The sequence below is a fragment of the Protopterus annectens genome, chromosome 5.part0 (genome assembly GCF_019279795.1).
Source record: "Protopterus annectens isolate FY-2018-M chromosome 5.part0, PAN1.0, whole genome shotgun sequence".
Lineage (NCBI taxonomy): Eukaryota > Metazoa > Chordata > Ceratodontiformes > Protopteridae > Protopterus > Protopterus annectens.
Genome location: NC_056735.1, coordinates 170,954,734 through 170,966,888, shown reverse-complemented (window position 1 = coordinate 170,966,888; position 12,155 = coordinate 170,954,734). Strand labels below are relative to the sequence as shown.

At 39.8% G+C, this 12,155-nt stretch overlaps 1 long non-coding RNA gene across 1 annotated transcript in view; it reads left to right on the top strand.

Annotated features, from left to right (window-relative positions):
- The window catches only part of LOC122802537, a 108,508-nt gene extending 100,837 nt beyond the window's left edge, over nt 1-7,671 (top strand). The window contains exon 3 of the long non-coding RNA XR_006364955.1: nt 6,926-7,671. This is a non-coding gene — a long non-coding RNA (uncharacterized LOC122802537). The remainder of the gene's footprint in view (nt 1-6,925) is intronic.
- Nucleotides 7,672-12,155: the final 4,484 nt, after the last annotated feature.

The following is a 12,155-nucleotide window of genomic DNA, read 5'->3' as shown; positions in this document are numbered from 1 at the left end:
AAAAGCACTACTAGTGACATCTCTTCCCCTATTTTGAATGTGTACTTTGTCACAGTCAACAGTGTGCACACACTGTGCACAAGCACCACACTTGAAGGTACCAAATTTCTTACGTTTAGTCTCTCTAACAGGTGCATGTGACTCAAACAGGTCCTTAGGATTCCTGCCCTTCCTAAATACGAAGTTGAAGGGTTCTTTTCCCAAGGTAGTCAAATCAGTGAAGTTAAAGAATTTTTCCCATTCTCTGTTAATAGTGTGTCTTACAAAAGGGGCATTACCCCCAAAATCCATGAGGAAAATCCTATTAATCAGTTTACCATCATCCACTGGTTTAGTAGTTGGGGTCTCTAGTGGGTCCCTCCCTAACAAGGGAAAACAGAGTACCATTCTCTTAGATAGTACTCCCCCCCCCCAAGCTTTTTCACCAAATACTGGGGATATCCCCTTTCATAAAAAAAAATCTTTCCAATGTATCACATTCAAGTTCAAAGTCATCATTGTTAGAAGTCAAACGACTCACCCTAATAAACTGCCCCTTGACAATTCCTATGTTTTGATGTAAAGGGTGTGCACTATTAAAATGTAAGTATGAATTAGTGAAGGTCTCTTTACAGTAAACAGTAGACTTAAATCCTTGGTCAAACTTATGAATACTGACATCAAGGTAGTCCATTCTATCATAGGCAACCTTGTGTGTAAATGCCAAGAAATTAGTGGTATTACCAAGAAAGTCCATAAATCTCACAAGTTGGTCCTCAGTATCTGTCCAAAAACCTCTTATAAAAGGACCAACATCCCCTAAACTCAGAACTCAAGCTTTCTTTCCCACCACGATAGGACAATGTTGGCATAGATGGGTGCACAATGGGCTCCCATCGCCACACCTGTGACCTGTTGGAAAAATTCACCAGCAAAAAAAAGGAAATTATTTTTCAACACAGTCTCCATCAAGCATAATATCACATGTAAGTGGTGAGAACTAACATCCTTCTCTGCCAAAGCTTCTTCCAGCCATTCAAGACATATCTCGTGGGGAGTAACAGAGAAGAGATCCTTAATGTCAGTAGTAACAAACAACATACTCTGTGTTCAAATTGTGGTCAATACACCTGAGAAATTCCCACGAATCTTTAAGGATCTCATTCTCAGTTCCCCACACAGCTTTAAGTGTTAGGTCTACATATTTGGCCAGAGGGGTGGTTTTGGAGGCTTCAGCTGAGACAATAGGTCTCAAGGGGGGGGTCGGTATGGTCCTTATGGACCTTGGGGATACCAAAAATGCTAAGTACCCTAGACCTAGTGTTGACAAGATAGTTGTGTCTCCACATCAATATGCCCTTCAAGTAATAAATCCTGAAGTAGTAAATCAATCTTCTGATGGGCAATATTGATTTTGTTCCTTGACACACAAGTGTAAGTACAGGTGTCAACCAAAAGGTCTGACATTTTAGCCTCATAGTTGATTAAGTCCATAATAACCGTACCCCCCCCCCTTATTAGGTTTCATAACACGTGTGTTTTTGTCTCTCCTCAAATGCTCAACAATAGCCCATTCCTCTCTACTAAGGTTAAAACTGCATTTGTGTGTAGGCATTGTAGTCCTAAGTTCCCTTTCAACAACAGCCTCAAAGTTAGCCAACTGAGGGTGCAAAGGAGGGTTAAAGACATTTCTCCTAGACATATCACTCTTAATAGGACCACAGGTGTTATTAAATGTCAATTCTACATTGACCTTATGTACAAAGGTTTTAAGATCCAAAATTAATTTCAAGTCACAGCTTCTGTTAGGTACAAAATTAAAACCTTTTGAAAAAAGGTTAAAGTGCTCAACAGCAAGCTTGATGTTACTGTAGTTGAAAATATGGTAACCTCCATAAGTGTGTTTAAAACCGTCAACTGTAGCAATGTGTGAGAGAATCAGAACCTGCCCCCCCCCCCCACATTTCCCTCCACGAAAGGAATGGTTGTGGTTGTAGTAGTGTAAATTTTGGTTCCTAAGTCTCTCAGACCTCTCGGGAATCTGCAGCCTATGGGAGTCTTCTTCGTCTACGGGTTCATCGAGATGGTCATCGTTCAAAGGGTAGTTTGTGTAAGAGCCCCCACTATCATCAGTGTGCACCATATTTCTACCCCTATTTGGTATAGGGTAACATTTTTTATCCCTGGATTCTAAAATGTCCGTATTTAACGTCTTAATTTTTCTTTTAACCGCCACTGAACATTTCTTTCCACATCCTCCAAAATATTATAATATTTTAGTTTTTCGGCCTTAATACTAAACATCAAGTCACCCATAGGTGGCAGGTTACCCTTGATTCTGGGAGACCACCTGGGCTGAACGAGTTCATTAGCATTGCCCCTCTTTTAAAACAGAGCACCTAAACTGTGATTTTATAACCTATTGGTTAAAACGTGTATCAACATCAAATTATGCTAAATTTGTATTGCACTGTAAAAAATTATGTATTGTGCTTTTATGTAGATTCATTACAATAGTTAAGGTATTGGTGCTACATGGTTACAGCATTTTATGCTTTTTTGTTTTCTAACCTCTAACTGGGAAAAGTCGAAAGACACAACATTGATATTCAGTTAGTCTATTATAAATTTACATTTTATGTTACGCTTCTTAAGACAGAAGTGGCAAACTTCACGACACCCATGCTGACGGACAATAGAGGTATGACTGCTGAATCCTACACAAATGCACTTTATAAGCACTTACATGAGTGCATGGATCGTGCAATCCCTAACAGAACCAGGATGCTAGCCTCCAAAAAAAAAAAGAAGCCAATCTGGTGGTCCCCTGCCGTAAACAAACTTTACAACAGAAGAAAGAAACTGTTGCAAAAAAGAGTAAAATCCCATGATTGGAGAAACTCCCTGGTCAGCTTCAGTAAGAAGCTGAGATCCCTCATCTTCCAAAGCTAGTTATGAAAACAAAATCGCCACTGACTCTAAAGATAACCACAAAACATTCTATAGCTATGTCAAGAATCTCAATGGCAGCACTCAGATCTGCTCTGAGTTACAGCACAATGGCACTAAATATACAGAACCAATGGATATTGCCAACATCCTGGCAGATAGGTTCAGTGCTAACTTTACACCTCTGTCATCCCCTAAAGGGCCCATCTCTATACCAGAAGAATGCAAAGTTCCTGTAATCACGGCTGCACAGATAAAAAACACACTATCCAAAGCCAAGAACACAGCATCCATGGGACCTGACGATATCCCAGGCTGTGTTCTACATGAACTACAGAACAAACTGGCACCCCACCTAAGTACTGTGTTCAATCATAGCCTCACCTCAGGCTATGTGCCCACTGAATGGCGCACAGCGACAGTTATCCCACTCCACAAAGGGGGAGCCACCACAGACCCCGGAAACTACCACCCCATTAGCCTAACGAGCCTGGCCTGCAAGGCTATGGAGCGTATCATCATGGAACTTATAAACAATGACATTGGTAATCTTCAAACTCAGGACCCCACCCAGTTATGGTTTGTAAAAGGCAGATCATGTCTCCTAAACCTGATAGACTTCTTTGAAGCAGTCACTAAAGCCATAGATGAGGGTAAGGTGGTTCACACAGCCTATCTAGATCTCGCCAAGGCTTTTGACACCATCCCCCACTCTGGAATTATAGATAAATTCACTAAACTAGGGACAGAACCCACACTGTGAAAGTAGCAGACTCCAAATCCAGCTTCAGACCAGTGACAAGTGGAGTACCACAGGGTTCAGTCCTGGGTCCTCTCCTGTTTGATATCTACTTCTCTGAAGTACAGGCCAACACAGAAGGTCTTTGGCTAACGAAGTTCGCAGATGACTGCAAACTAGGAGCCATAATCAAAACTCCAAAAGATGTGGACATCCTACAAAAAGGCCTTGCTGAGACAGATTCCTGGTGTCAAAGCCATGGCCTCAAGCTCAATGCCAAAAAGTGCATTGTCATTCCTTTTGGTAAAAACTCAGCACCCATGAACTACCACATAGGTGGTAGTCTACTTAACACTGAAAGTGTGATAAGAGACCTTGGGACACAGGTGGACAGTAGTCTCTCCTTTGATAATCACATCACCACAGTAGTCAGGAAATCCTTCTATGTGGCACGCCTCATCACAAAAGGTTTCTCATCCAGGAAAAAAGAGGTCATTGTTCCCCTCTACTCGTCACTCATTAGACCCATTATAGAGTACAATGCCCCTTTTGGTATGTACCTCACAAGACATCTACAACAACTGAAAAGGCCACAGAAATACCTCACAAAGAGGATTACTGGCCTCAAAGAGATGCCCTATGCAGACCGTCTCAAAAAACTGCAGCTTTACTCCGTTGCATATCGCCTACTCAGAGGCGATCTCTGCCTAACACACAAAGCTATGTCAAACCCAGAGCTTTTAGACATGCTCCACTTAAAGAAATCCCAATCCTTACGAGCTACATGCTCTAGGGACCTAAACCTCATCACCACAATAAACAGAACATGCTGGAGGGATAGATTCCTGTCCCAGAGACTTCCCATACTCTGGAACAAACTACCTATCTATATCAAACAAAGCTCCTCATTAGCACTGTTCAAGAAAAATCTTGATGATTGGATGGGAGATGGGAAATTCACCCCGGGGATCACTTCTGTGGCTCTGCTCGACAGTGGCACAGGAAAATAATTTTCTTGGGTGGCGAAAGCCAGGGTACCTTTGGCTAGGCTTATATAGGCCCTAGGGCCAATAGCCTAGTACCTACCTATGAACCTATGTATTTTTTGGATGTGGTTTATCATTTGGCCACTAGATGGTAGTATTTACATACTGTTTGAAACTATTACATTTTTTTAAACAAAACGTTTCTACATAAAATTTTTTTACTGTGTTACTTTTTAACCGAGCCACTGTTTGTATATTATTTCTATAATTGTTTGTGGTTTTAAGGTATGTTCAAAACATGAGCAACACTAGTGAATGTATTTGTGAAAACTTATATTTTAAAGACACTATGGAGTTTTACTTAGTATGTGGTTCTGATTATCTTAATTAATTGGGTTCATGAAACTTTTTGAATTCATTTTTAAAAGGAACTTGTCAGTTTGATGTGTGTTATCTGATGAAGTCTGACTTGGTTTGGACGAAAATGACTCTTCCATTTTATTGGTGTTAATTTTTGTGTGGAATAAAGCCTTTTTCAAATACATTGTGCTGTCTCTCCACTTGTGTGACTTTCTTTACTTGATTTTGGCTTTTTTGGGCAAACTATCCTTGAAACTGTGGTTATTAACACCTAAAGAGACCCAGTGTCAGAGAGATGAGACAGTGTAGTTGAGATATCTTTTGCAAAAACATTGTGATAATAGGTCTTCTTGTGTACCATGTACATACAGAAAGTGTTATACTTTAAGGGGACCCTCTTCTGTACATCCAAAGTACTGTCACACACCCTGTCTGTTGCACAGCCTTTCCATCCAATAGCTGCTGTTGGAGTTCCCTGTAATTCACATAGCTGTATACCCTTGCAGCATTCTAACAGTGCAGAATTTATAACCTGAATTTTTTTTTTCTTTTCTGAAAGATATGTGAAGACTGATAGATTCAGGGGCTAAGGAAGCTGTTCTTGTGCGTCATGTTATTTCAGAACATGTAAACATCACAGAACTTAAGAACTTCAGAGAAAAATAGCTTTTAATTGGGAGAAGAAGGATATCATCCCAATGACAGACCCACTGAGGATTGAATCATATCAGATTAACTGATGCAGCAAGAAGGAATACTTAGAATAACAAATTATTCATCTGCTGTATAGGTTCGTAGGTATATACTCTGCTTTCATAGGTATATACTCTGCTAACGACTACCAGGGCTTTTATAAGCCTAGCTGTGCAATACAACCCACTTGTATCCCTATGTATAATGGGCATTTATTAGGAGGGGGTATATTAGGAAGTTTCTAGTTGTTATGTGGGGGTTATGTTAGTTTGATCATCACTGTCTGCCTTTTGTTAGAGACATGGGGGCCAGTCCCCGGGGTGAATTTCCCTTTTTCTCATCCATTGCTCAAGTTTACACTTAAGTAGTGTTTGGGATGGACTCTGCTTCACATGGCTAGGGAGCCTGTTCCAAATCATGGGGATCATCGGAGGCACTATCTGTCGCGCCATCATGTCTTGTTTATGTCACAAGCAAATTTTAAATCCTTGGATCAGGTGGTTCTGATGCTACTCATTGTGTAGATGTGCAAAAGGTCCATCAGAGTTGGATTTGAGGATGCCTTGTATGCCAGGCATAGATCACTTCTCAGTAACCTGTAGGAGACTTACTGTGGTTAGTGGAACTATGCCTGGAAGTACTGCATATTGATGAGAAGGTCCAGTTCAGTGAGAAGATGTACAGAGAAAGGCAACAAACCTGTTGCATGGTCTTTGCAGAAGGAGGCAAGAAGAAATGAGAATAGGGGACATGACAGAATGCTGTAAGTATCCCAATGGAGTTGCTGCTTCAGTGAAAGTCCAAGGAAAAATGGCTTAGGGGTAAAGTTTGGATTTTTTTTCCCACAGAAAAGGGTTCTAGATGATTAAGGTTAGAAGTCTTGGGCAGAATAGATGTCGAGTTTAAGAAAGTTTATGATAGATACAGAGCTTTTTTTAAATAACTAGGCTGTTGAGTGTATCCATGTGGTGTTAATTTGTTTTTCTAGTCAGCCAGGTGATAAAATGTTCCATTTGATCACAGTATTTCTGTTCGATATGCCATTGTGTCAGAAATAGTGACTGACATTGTTCAGCTTCATTTTAAATGAAAATTGATTTATTTGTAGTCATATAAAGGCACAGAAGCACTTTACTATAACTTAGATGAAAAAAAGTGAATTTATTTGCAAAGCAGTGACATAAAACAGTGCCTGATTCTCATTTCATTTTTTCCACAGAAAACACTGGAAAGACTGAGAGCAAAAAAAATGCACTGACAGCTTTTAAATGAAAGTATTTTGAATATAATGGAGTTGTCCAACTGCACCTAAGTTATGCAATAATTGTATTATGTTTGTTATAGATTTTGATATATATATACATATATATATATATATATATATATATATATATATATATAAGGATTTTTGTAATAGTATTTAAAACTGAAGTGTAAATAAGTTAATATATTTAATATATGTGCACTTTTATACAGCTATGTTATATTCCTTCCTTCAAACTGAACTCCAGCTTCTGTGACAAACATTTTTCGTGTCACTCATGCTGCTATGTTGTGTGTCTGACATTTCCAGCTGAAAGTAAATCATTGTGTAAAGATTTTGTGTTGAGAGGAAATATTTTTAATCTATGTTTTTATGTAAATTGTAAAAGTACTGCAGTGTTTTCAGGCTTTTTGTGTATATTCCTACAGCAAGATGTTTAAAACTCAACTATGTATTGTATTATTATGACACTTTTTGGGTGAGTTAATGGCCGCTGTTTATGTATGAGGTAGCAAGCTTTCTAAGGGAGTAATCATTTTGAGTTAAGTAGATCACAATACGTCTGAAGCCACTGTATAAGAACAATGTATAAAGAGAAGCAGACAAAGCAGCAGTACACAACTAAATATTCAACTGAAATGTGGTAAAATCATTTGGCATCTTTTGTTAGAATAAAAAATAAATAAAGATCGAAAGGAAAACCTTAATGTGTATTGATTAACAAATGTTATCACCAGTTTTTAACTATGAAAAATTAATCTCATCACTTGGATAGCAGTCGTCAAAATCTGTTTTGTACAAGCCATTGTTTTATGAAATGATGAAGATCTTGTTCTTTTGGCCTGCAGAGTAACACAATCTGCTTATAGTTCCCAAAGATAAACAATGGAGTCAACATCAGCACTGTACCTTGGAGGAAAGTGAGCACATGTTATTAATTTTGAAATGTGGGGCTTTTTTCCTTGAGTTTCCGTTCTAGACTTTGGCTTGGTAGGAGTAACCTAGTTGACAAAATTAAGTACCTGGCTTTGTATATCAATTTTGATGATTTTTTTTTTATTTATTTTCTTCATTTCTTCCAGTAAGTGTATATGATTGTGTGTGTTTGTCTCTTGCCAAAGCTGGTTCTCAGCCTTCCTTGTTACAAGGCATCACTCTGTGGCTATGAGAATTCCTGTTCCCATTACAACTGTGTGTCATGGGCTCGCCAGCTGTGAACACCACATGCCAGTATGGGTCACTCTGCCATACATCTCAACTACTATGGTTTACACACAGCATTATAATTTTGGCCCCCAGATTTAGCCTTGCTCCTCCTAGATTCAGTGATATTCTTCATGAAATCAGACCTGTTTAAAGGTATGTATGTTATTAAATAGCTAATGCATATACAAAAATTTATCAATAACAATATGGATATGTGAAAGCCTTCTGTTCTGAAAAATAAAAATCTGCTCCCCTTTTGGACTGCTTGCTATGATTTTTCAATACCTAGAGGTTGAGATGTATGCATTCTGCAGTGAGTGACAGTCATGGGGTCAACACTGTAGTCTGAAAGATTAATCCTGATGTCATATAGAGCTCTTCTGACATTTACTGTGTGAGGCTTTACCTCCCCCTAGTAATGCCTTCTTAACTGAAAGTTGTTCTTTATAAGCGTCCAATTTTGGTGTGGTTGTCTTATCATTGTCCATGTAACAGTTTGTTTTGTAAGGAAGCACATAACTGGATGTAAGCTTGCATGTTTGATCTTACAGCATTGGTGGTATTTTGATTGCTGTACAGCTTTATCATATTTTTGCTTATGAGATTATAAGGTTATGTGTAGCTGCTTTGACAACTACTGTGTAGTGTAGACTGGCTCTGTGATGCAGAGGGATGTAGTGGTACTGTGACCCAGGCAAAAGTGGTTTGATTAGCAACCTCAGCACTGTAGGGGCGAGGCTGTCAGGGAGGAGAGACTAGGTGCATAGCCCACTTGCTTTTTCTGGTGGGAGGGGGTTGTAAGTGCTTGGCAAGTACGTGGGATATCTTGATTTGGCTGGTGGAGACTAGGGAAATTACCAGCTATGCTTGAAGTTGGGAGGGCAGGGCTGTTTGCTTGCAATGACCCTTGTGAAAGTGAGATGACCAAAGTGGACAGCCACCTGCAAACCCACTTCACTTTTGATGCCTAGAATGCACTAAATGGTATGGCTTAAAAATAAAAACCCCAACCTAACACTGACGGCTGCCTAAATGATGGACCCTCCCAGTTAACCCTCACCCCAGTGATGGGGAACAAATGGGTTGATTGATAAGGGGGGACTGATGATTGTCAGAGCAAGGGCAAAGATCGCAAACAATGCCCTGTAGTGTGGTAGTGTAGCCATGGATTACAGTATTACCAACAGTGAAATATACCTCTAGATGTTATTCATTTAGATCACTGCTGCAGTAGCCTAAGCTACTTGGGTTCTACTCTAGTGAATGGTCAGCTTTCAAAGCTTCAGGGCACTTTCCACATGCTCTTTCAGGAGGTCAAGGGAAGTTCCTATAAGACGGCACTGATTTAGTCAGAGCTGCAGAGGTATGCACCTTCAGCAGGCTCCATGAGCTCTTGGTCTGCTAGCGATCCTTCAGAGCTGGACAGGTAAGCATCTGTTGAGGAAAACCTTCCACTAAAATTTATTTTTCTGAGGAAAACTTGTGTTTTTCTGACTAAAGTGTTATTTTTTTCTAGGAAACTATGTCTTTATGGACTGTCATTGCATTTTTAAGGGAGTTTGTATGTGAACATTTTATTAAAAGTTCTATTTTTGACAGAATTTCCCTATACTTTGTAAATGTTTGTGTTTTGGGTAGGATATTATGGGAGAATGTCCATAGTTTACTTCACTTCCACTTGTTCTTTATTTTTACCAACTCACCCTGGCTCCACTACTGACTTCTAGGTCTCATTCTAGGTTTAGCCATGGAGCTAACTACCTGGCCTGTGGTTTTACCTTCCCCTGTTTGCAAGAAGAGTAAAGTTATTGGGGGTCTGTAAGTGTCAGTGTGGCTTCTGTTGTGCCTGAGACACTGGTGGCTCTACTGTGGCTGCTTTTGGTTCATCTGATTCCCTGTTGATCCTCTGAGGTTGCACCCAGAGCCACCAAGTTTGCCTACTATAGATTGGCTGTTTTTCCCAGGAAAGTTGAACACAATGAAAGAAAAACATCTTGAGGTTTCTATTTCTGTGGACAGGGAAGATTTGATGGGATTTTTAGGAGCTCATTTCTGTGTCGTCTTTGCATAATACTGCTTCAGGCAAAAATAATAGCAAAAGTTCCCTTCTGATGTGGATTGTCAGACAGAATAGTAGGTATTGTAGGGACATAATGGTAATTCAGGAATGTCTTCTCCATGTGAACATTCTGATTCTGAGGAAGGTATGGTTTCATATTTTCCTGTAGAAGATTTTTTTTTCTTTTTGTGAAACAAGATTAATTTTTTTTTCCATAGTGTGAGCAGGATTAAATCCCTGTTGCTCAGTAAAAGTATTATGATTCATTACAGTTGGGAATACCCAAATCTGCAGCAGTTCCTTCTGTTTTGCTTGCTTTAGAGAAGGTTTTTCTCACTGCTGCTGGTATGCCTGACAGTAAACCTCTTACCCCCCCCCCAACCCTAAAGCAGATCCAGCAGCAATTTCTCTGTCTGAAATTGCTTCTGCTAAACCAATTACTGCTGTTAACCTCATTCCCTCTGACAAAGATGGGAAGGCTTTTGACAAGTTAGAGAAGAAAGGGTATTCTACTATGTTTACTTTCAGGATTTTAAACTGTCGTGCTCATATGTTAGTTTTTACTTTTATTTTTTGAGAGCATGCAAAAGTTAGTAGTTAACCTTCCTTCTGCTGTGGTTAATTTTTTAAATGCCTCTTTAAAATATGCTTAGTAACATTAGAAGCAGATATCAAAGTTTGCCTATGATGCTGTTGGTTCTTCCTCCAGACCAGCTGCTTTGTGGGTCAGTAATGAGATTGTCTTGGCTTCGTTCTCTAAACCTTCATGAAGATATTTAGATTGAGGTTTTAAGTTCTTTAGACAGGAAAGTTCTGTTTGGCCCTTCTACAGCTGAGGTTCTCAAAATGTGTAATAAAAGGGGGAAGTTGATTCAAGGGGTGACTAATATTTTTCACCCCCCCCCCTTATTTTTCAAAGCAACTAAAAATTCCCTTTCTCCGCTCCTTTTTAATAAGCAGTTTAGGCAGCAAGGAGCTGTCAAATAGGAGTTTATAAAGCAATGGCAAAGAGGCTCCAAAAAGAAAGGAGAAGGGGATTTTCCAAGATTGTTGCACACTGATCAAGAGCATAACATCAGCTTTGCCAGTATGAAAACAGAAACGGAGGAAAAAGAAGTGCCAGTGAATTTTTTTCTTGTTAAAATTCACTTACTGGCTAATAAATACATTGCCTGGAATCCAACAAGGAAGAAATTTGAAAAATGTGAAAGAAAATCAGCCAGAAAAGGTTGGGTACAGATGGGTACTATCCATTATATCCGGAGGTTACAGAATTCCCTTCCATCAATCCCCCTTACAGTCAAAAAAGGCCTTTCCAGATGTTCCACCCAATCTGAGGGAGCAAGCAGTCATAGAAGTTTCAAAACTGCTAGAAAAAAAGAGCCATTCAGGAAGTCCCCGCAGACCAGCTCGGATCCAGAACTTACTCAAGATTCATTTTGGTACCAAAAAAGACAGGGGACTGGAGACCGATTCTGGATCTCAGCAGACTAAACAAATCTGTACAAAGAGAAAAGTTTCGGATGGTCACGCTACAGTCCATTCTACCCTTTCTTGGTCAGGACAGTTGGATGTGCTCGATAGATCTTCAGGACGCATACTATCATATCAAGATGGACAGACGTTCCAGGAGATTTCTTCGCCTTCCGGGTAGGGGCCAGTTATTACCAGTTCAGAGCTCTGCCCTTTGGTCTCACCTCAGCCCCCAGGGTGTTCACCAAGTGTGTATGGCAGTAGTCACGGCTCACCTGAGGCATCAAGGATTCCAGGTGTTTCCATATCTAGATGAATGGCTCCTCACTGCTTCCACCAGGCATCAACTCTTACAAGCATGGGATTATACAATCACATCATGCACTCAACTAGGCATCACAATAAATTTCGAAAAATCTGCCTTGTTGCCCTGTCAGTCTATCACTT